Raw genomic sequence first — 9,047 nt, forward strand, 5'->3', positions numbered from 1 at the left:
ATAACAACGTCGGTTTGACTTGGCCATAATAAGGCTCAGTGTTATTCGTACCCAACTGCAACGGTGTGCGCGCAATAGATGTCATGCTCGAGCACATAAGCTCGGTGTTACATACTAGCCATATCTATGTATATACGTATACACCTAAGAGTATCTACGTAGCATCAACCTCATCATCAATATATTTTTCTTTAGATGGTCAATTATGGTGGAATGAGACCAATGGTATCATGAGGATACTAAGAACTATGAGCTTTTGTGATTCTAGGAATAAAATCATCATGAAAGACATTATAGATTTCGCATGAAGGTATACGACAAATGGGATCATACCTTAAGAAGAAAGGTTAGCCTTACATACCTTTACATCTTCTTAATTACTTAACGTTTACCTCCAAAGCTTGAGAAATCTATATTTAAAGGGATTCATACCAAGGTTAAGTCGTAATGACACTCTTAAGTTCAAACTAGAATAATTCATGAGCAAACGAAAATTGGGTAGCATTTCCCCTATGTCATCTACTTCTACCAATTTCCAAAAAAACTCCTAAAAAACAATGACATTATCAATAATACCATAATCAAGAGGCTTCATTCAAGTTAAGTACCACCCAATCCTCAAAACTCCCTTTCAAAGTCATTCATAACAATAGCTATAACACAACACCATATTCACTTACATACAATACTTCCTCCACATCATTGTACTACCCACAGCAAGTTTATACTCATAGCATACTAAGAATCACAACTCAAGTTAATTTACTACTCAAAATTATCATTAATTCTATATTTGAGCTTCATCTTCTACTTTCTTCCCTCACCTAAGTTATTCAACAACCAAGCATGTTTGAAAACATGAAATAGACATGAAAACTAACCTTTTATCTCATAAGAATGAGCTTTGGATCAAGTTACAAACTTGAATGAAACCCTAACTTCAACACCCAAGGAATTCTTGAATCCTACAACCCTAGTGAGTTTCCCAGCACTTGAATATCTTGATTCTTGCAATGTAATCTTTGAATTCTCTTGGGTTTGTGTGGAATATACTTGGGGGAAGGCTCTAGAGCTTTTAAGATTTTGGGGAAAGTGGGAAAATGAAAAAAAAATAAAAACTGGCCCGCCCCGATTATATGGACCATATAATCCCACCAGGGGTTCACCCTCCTCTGGAATGGTTCTACCAACCATTATACAGTCCGAATAAATTATACGGTCTGTATAAATGACCGTACAATCTATCTTTTCGCGAAACTTGCTCCTATCGATTCGGTCAACCTCAGATCCTTATGGAACCTTATTGGTACTTGTATAACACTTCATTAACCATCTAAGGGGCCCTATAACTCCACCTCAAGACATTAGTAAACAAATTATAGCTCAATTATTGTGAAACCTTCCCAAACATGACTTACATTCCACTTCCCTCGAAGAAATTAGTTTCACCAATTTACATGACTTTGAAATCTTATGGTACACGCTTAAATTTATCAAATACTCTCCTTAATCTCATAAGGACTTCATATTCACCTTAAGCTCATGTTAGTCTACTCACAATGTAACAATCCTAAATCTCCGAGATGTAACACCGCCACAGCGGACTGGATACCTCTATGGCGAAGGTACGGTAGCGGTCCAGGAACAACTGCAGTGGGCCTGCAGTGGCAAACACGTGGCTGCTGCAGTGGGTGATGAGGTAGATTCCTCTATTTATTTCTAAGTTAGAGCCCTTTCCTTTCCACCACTTCAATTATTCATTCAAAAACTTTTGAGGCACTTTGAGGTGACTTTTGGCTAAATTCTTCTTGTGGGTAAGTCTCTTAACCTTAAACTTCATTGTTCATCTTTCATAAGCTTTAATCCATGTTAGAAATCATTAGAAGCTAAGAAACAAAGTGAGACTTGATGGTTTCTTCACTAATTGAGTTTTAGCCTATTAAATCATGATTTGTTGGTGGGTTTAGTTTCTCTATGTATAGAATTGATGGAATAGTAATATTTAAGCTTGAATCCTCCATTATTAGTGAGAAATTAGAATTTGAAAAATGGTTTTTCATGATAAATTCTTGAAATGCATTCTAGACGTTCTAAATAGAATAAACATAGAAAGTGATGAATTCATTGTGTTTAAGCCTAGTTCCTCCATTATTAGTAATAATTTGAGGATTAAAGAGCTAGGGTTTATGCCCAAATTTGGGGGTTTCACTTTAAATCCAAATTAGGCCCAATTGTGAGTTGATTTAGCAATTGATTAGTGGGTTTGATCACCTAGAGCTTGAATTCTATATTCCATTGTTTAATTTCCCATTTTATCCTTGTGGCCCATTTCCCCAATTCCTTAGGTAGAATTTGACCTAACTAGAAGTTTAGCAATATGGGTGTTATTCTTCATGATTTCTAATATAGACTTTGAGTATTTGGAGGCGCAAAGAAAAGGCAAGTCTAAGATTTGACGGTTCCTGGCTCCTGTTCGACATTCCAGGTAGGTTATGGCTTACCTTTTTAGTTAGACTTCGGTTAGCAAATCATATGTAGAGTTAGCGATTATTAGAGAAAGCATGTAAACCTTTGAGTACAAAGTTTGGATTGGAATACTTAGGTTGGTATTGATGTTGACTATGGTTGTCGTCTTATTGTTTACTATGGCTTTTGCCTTATGGTGAGTTGTTGGCTGGTCGCCACGTGATTGATGATTGAGTTGATTCTTAGTGATTTCTTATGATTTGGAGAGCACATTTATCATTGTTATGGTTGTTAGAAGAGAAAATAAAGTTAAGATATTGATATTGTGATTGACATATGTAGCCATGTGTGGCACGATTGATTTGATAAGTTATCATTATTCATTGATATTATGCATTGTACTCATTCTCATCTTCCATGATACTCTGATATGAGCTTGGCTTGGTATTGTTGTGTGATTGTAATTATTGGACATTGTTTTGTAAAGAGGAAGTAAGTAATTTATTCCTGATATTTTGATATGTGTCCATGTGTGGCACAATTACTATTGACAGATTCTCGTGATATGTGTCCATGTGCGGCACCATTGATATTGAAAGATTCTCATTGATATTGATATCATTCATTCTTTTATACTTCCAATTCTTTCTTTTCTCCATAGTCCTCCATTCAAATTGGTATCTAGTCGATTTCATATACATATCTAGTCGATTTCAATTTGTATATGAATGTCTTTATCTTAATCACCCATGGAGGGTGAAAACTCGTTCTTAAATTCTTATGCGGGCGGTTTCGTTATGACGTGGCTTGGTATGGTACGAGATGTGTCATCCTGATTTGGACGCGTGACCAAGCTCAGTTTCTAGATATAGCTTGAGGTTTCAGTTGTGCGGGATTATGGTTAATACTCGTCTATTTCAGGGGTTTCTTGGGAAAGATGGTGCAAAGAGTTAAATAATATTCATGTTTTCAGTGTTGAGTTGCTTAGAGGTGGGAAAAGTGCATTTATGGCTTAACAATAGTGATTTGTTCGATGATATGATTGGTTGTGGGAAAATTTTTAACTTCATCAGGGAATTATGATAGTTTGCGTGGCACGGGGTGGACCAATAGTAGGTTAATAATTCATCAGTGATAGGGTACTAGATGTCAATATGTTGAGATGAGTGTAAGTTCATAGAAGGATCATCGGATTTGGTATAGTATAGTGACCGCGTGTAATAAAGAAGAGAAGTTGAGGATAAGGACATAAAGGACGACTTTTGTGGAAAAACGAGTAGCGAATTAAGATTTCTTATGGTTTATTGGCAAGAGTACCTTATGTTATGCGACGGAGAAATAAGGAAGAGAATTGGGATAGATCACTCTCCGCTATTAGGAAAGGAACAGTTGGTATCTGACGTGCTCATTAGGATAAGGTTTCAATTTGTATCTTTGGTGGATTCCGTATTCGGCCTTGAAAAATTGAGTTAGGCTTCGACGTGACTATATGGTAGTAGTTCGTGGGTTCTTCCAGGGTAGTGGTTATCGGTTCTAGATCAGAAGGCAAGGTTACTTGTGACGAGTGAAGACTTAAGATATTTGGGAGTTGTGGTCCTGGTATTTCAGTATGGGTGTGTTCACCGGGTCTTTATGTTACAAAAATGGTATGGATATTGTGGAATTAAGAGGTAGTTGATTTGAGAGTTATGTTGCGGTCATACTTGATAAAATAGACATAAGGGTCAGTATTGAGTTGGTATGTTTGGTTATGTCGTGGTCCAATGGTTGACTTTTAAGAATGACTCTAGTGTTGGACGAGTGCGAAGTTTTAGTACTCAAGCAGCTATCGGGTGTTGCATCTAATATTAGATTAGGGTTGGAAGCCTTGTACCTGTTGTGTAAGTTTCGACTGGTTCCTGCTACTACTGGTGTACTACTTGGTTGAGTTGATCAAATGAAAAGGATAATCGCGCGAATAGTTAGAGGTGTCCTGGTTCGGCAATTGGGTCGCTCGAAGGGTAAAATCAATATTGAAATTTGAATAAATTTTAGTTGTGAAGAATATTTCAGAATTTGAGATAAGGAAATTTGAGCAAAGCCACATTAGCAGAGATACGTGGGGACATTAGTAGGACTGTGGATGTGCTACGCTAGATTTAGAGAGTATTCAGTTTTAGAGTTGAGTGAGTTAAGGGAACTCCAGTGGATAGAGTGTGGTACACTACTATCTCCAGGATTGGCTCAGCTAGTTTGCAAGGCTTATAATTATGCGGTGTTCTGCTGTGTGGGTTCGAGAAATGATTAAACGGTGATGATGATTGTGGTCCGATTGAAATTGAGGAATTGAAGAGTCAAGGAAAGGTATAGTTGATCGAAAATCAGTAAGAACAAAGTACATCTTCAGGATTACTTGGGTCAGTATTGGTTGTGGAGATGCTTTGCATATTTCAGATGAAGTGTGACCATGAGTATTCTTAAAGAAAAGGACTAAGTGATATAATGGATTAAGTGATATGATTAAATTTCAGGAAGTTTAATGATCAGCGACTAGTGACAAAAATTTCAAGTAACCGACGTGTTAAGGTTTATAGGAAGTGGCTTGTGTGGTACCTTTGTTGAAGAGTTTCATAACACTCTACAGTGGATGAGTTAGTGTGGTTTTAAGAGAAAGGATTTTATGAAAATTCCTATTATGTGAGGGCTAGAGTTATATTCTCGAGATGGGACCGTATTCGTGGTCAGCTTTTTATGTTACGGTAATATTGACTGGATATCTTGGGTGAATAGTTTTGGATATTAAGGACTCGAAAATAGTTGTGCTAGGTTGGAACAAGAGGTTGCCAGATTTGATGCTTTCAAAAATGTTATGGGCATATCGAGGTATTATAATGGGAGGTTCGATGGTTAAAGGGTTATTATTGAGGCTACAGGTTTTTGCGTCAAAAATTTTGAGGTGTATCGATTTGCGTATCGGGTAAGGGTTGAGAAACTCAAAGTTTGCACTATAAGGTAGAGTTCTTCGGTACTCAGTTGACAACTTAGATAGGACTTAGCTTTTGGAGTCAAGAGTGATAGACATGATCGATTATGCATGAGGAATAGATTAGAATTGGCCGCCAAAGATGCGTGGTGAGACCATGATTGGTTATAGAAATTTGGAGTCAGTTCAAGTGGCTATTGAAGGTATTCAAGGGATGTGCATTCATTTCGGGTCAGTATTATTTAATTAGAACTTAATGGACTGTGTTCACCCTAACCTGGTGGTACCCCGATCTCAGGTCTATCTTCGAGAAATATTTGGCGCCTTGCAACTGATCAAATAAATCATCAATCCACGGAAGCGGATGCTTATTCTTTATAGTCACTTTATTCAATTGCCTATAATCAATACACATTTGCAAAGAGCCATCTTTCTTCCTTACAAATAATACCGGTGCTCCCCACGGTGATGTGCTAGCCTACTGAAGCCTTTCTCGAGTAAATCCCGCAATTTCTCCTTCAATTCTTTCAACTCCGAAGGTGCCATTCTATAAGGAAGAATAGATATTGGTTGAGTATCTGGCAATAGATCAATAGTAAAATCAATCTCTCTCCGGTGGAATGACTGGAAGCTCATCTGGAAACACTTCTGGGAACTCATTAACCACGGGGACAGACTGAAGAGTCGGTGACTCTGCTTGCACATCTTGAGCTCGAACTAGGTGAAAAATATACCCCTTTTTGATCATCTTCCTTGCCTTAAGATAGGAAATAAACCTACCCTTCGGCAAAACGGCATTACCCTTCCACTCAAGAACTGGCTCATCAGGAAAATGGAATTAAACTATCTTCGTTCTGCAATCAACATTAGCGTAACAGGATGCCAACCAATCCATACCCATGATCACATCAAAATCAATCATGTCTAACACAATCAAATCTGCTAAGATACGGTGATTACAAACTATCACTACACAACCTCGATATATCCATCTAGCTATGACTGGATCACCAACTGGTGTCGACACCTCAAACGGTTTAATCAATTCAGGCTCTATCCCAAACTTGTCGGCGGCAAATAAAGTAACATATGATAAAGTGGAACACAGGTCAATCGGTACGCCACACATTATAGGAGGGCGATAATATACCTGTGACGATATCAGGGGACGACTCACGGTCCTGCCTACCGGCTAGTGCATATACACGGTGTTGCAGATCGCTCGAGCTGGATGCTCCACTCCTCCCTCTACTTCGTCCTGCTGGTGTCTGGAAAGCTTGCCACGAGCGGGGCATCTTGCGCAAAGAACTAGCCATAGACCCTGTAGGCTGAACCATACCCCCACTCTCTCTCTCTCACACGGATCTTTGTCGTATCCTACGACTTGGCTAGCCACAAGCATAACAAACATCTGAGCCCAGTCGACACTGACCGGCATGTAACTTGCCGCCTTTGGACACACCGCGGCAAAGGGGGTCTCTACGCCCGACTACCGTGCATGCTAAAGAGCCCGATGTTTCTAAAACTCTAAAAGCCGCTCCGAAATAAGAAAACCGATCAAAGCTCGAACCTGAATATACCAGAGGTGTACTCCGTACCGAATGGAATGAATATCGGGAATACTACTGCCTCTGTCCTCCCCTGGACTCATCCCTGATATCTAAAGATCTATCCCTCTTACTATGGTCCCAGTCACGATCACGCTCTGTCTTGCTCTGATGCTTACGATCTTCCAGATTCTGTGCACATGCCTGTATACAGGAGATATCCATGCTTGGCTGTAATACAGCAGTCGTGCAAGCATCTATCAAATACGACCCTAGACCAGTCACAAAACGATGAACTCTGTCCTCCATCTCAGCCATCATGGCTGGGGCATATCTAGCCGTAGAATCAAAATACACACAATACTCCTGGACAACCATAATGCCCTGCTCAATATGCAAAAACCTGTTTGCTTGGGCACATCGGACTTCTGGAGGTAAATAATGGTGAATAAAAACATCTGAAAACTCTCGCCAAACAGCTGGAGGGGCATTCTCTCCCCTAGATAGCTTCCAAGTCTGATACCACTATACTGCAATATCACGAAGCCTATATGAAGCCAACTCTACAGACTCGACCTCATCCGCGTGCATAACCCTCAAGGTCCTGCTCGCATACTATCGATAAATCACAGGGGTCCATATTTTGTTTTATCACAAAAAACTCTAGAGGATCTAACCCGAGAAAAGATTTAACTCTCGAACTACCAGCCCAGTCTGCCTGATCAACACCAGCTACCTGCAGCTGAGCCTGGGCGGCTACCAATCTAGTCAATAACCATACTGACATCACGCGTCACTGGCCGGTGCATCCGTGAGGCCCCAGGAGGCAACGAGGCAGTCTTTGGAGGCGGGGTATACGATGTCTCAGACGGGCTCTCACTCTGAATCTCATCCTGAGCCTTAGTAGCCTGTCTAGTACGACTAGTGGTCTCACCTACCACTCTCTTGCCCTTCTGGGCAGCTGTAGCTTTCTTGCGGGGCGTCACTGAAATCAGAACAATTTATCAAAAAGTGAACGCTTAACACACGGCTCTATCGCACGATCTAAGAGTGAAAAGAATGATATCATCCTAAATGTCTTGTTGCCCCCTGTTTATAAGTGTGGTGCACAACACACCCATAAACAAGACTCTACTAGAACGGTTTGTAGACAACCCTGGGATGGAACTGCTCTGATACCACTTCTGTCATGACCCAAACTGATGAGTCATGACGAGTGTCTGACCGCTAGTGATCAAACACCCCTATACATATATGTGAACATCAAGGGCCCATAAGTGACTTAAACTGATCTCATAAATAGGGGTGACATCATAGACTCTGTACAATCTGTATATACATATACATGCTGAAGGAACAGTGCAAGCCAGCTAGGCTGCTATATATACTATAAACAAAAGAATGGAAGCCGACAAGGCTACATCATCTGACATATACATACAACTGTCTACAGACCTCTGCTGAAATAAAGTTGTAGAAAGGACGGAACAGGGCCCCGTCTTACCTATATGCATATACATCTAAAAAGGGGTGGCATAAAGCGGCGCGACTCCGGATCAAATGGAGCGCCGACCTTGTTGGATATAGAATTCCTACCAAGCTGGGTCACCTGAACCTGCGGGCATGAATGCAGGCCCCCAAGCAATGGGGAGTAAGTACGGATAATATACTGAGTATGTAAGGCATAAGATCAACATATATATATACAAGAATCATGAATAAAATCTGAACTCGTAAATGGCTGAAATGACTATACGTATGTATTTTTATGAACTAGTATATGTACGTATGCGTAAATACGTATAATCGACAATGCCTACGTGGGCGCATAATATACGCACTCGATGATAATCGTACTCATGTATATATATAGGTCATAGTGCGGGAACGTTCGGCCCAATCCATATCCCATATAATAGTGCCAAGGGACGTACGGCCTGATTCAAATATCATATAGTAATGCCAAGGGATTACGGCCCGATCCATATATCATCATCAACGTGCACCAGCTAATCAGGCGGTACCGCGTATATAACGCTTATCCCTTTACCCCATACCATATATATATATAT

This window comes from Lycium ferocissimum, chromosome 4 (assembly GCF_029784015.1).
Source record: "Lycium ferocissimum isolate CSIRO_LF1 chromosome 4, AGI_CSIRO_Lferr_CH_V1, whole genome shotgun sequence".
Lineage (NCBI taxonomy): Eukaryota > Viridiplantae > Streptophyta > Magnoliopsida > Solanales > Solanaceae > Lycium > Lycium ferocissimum.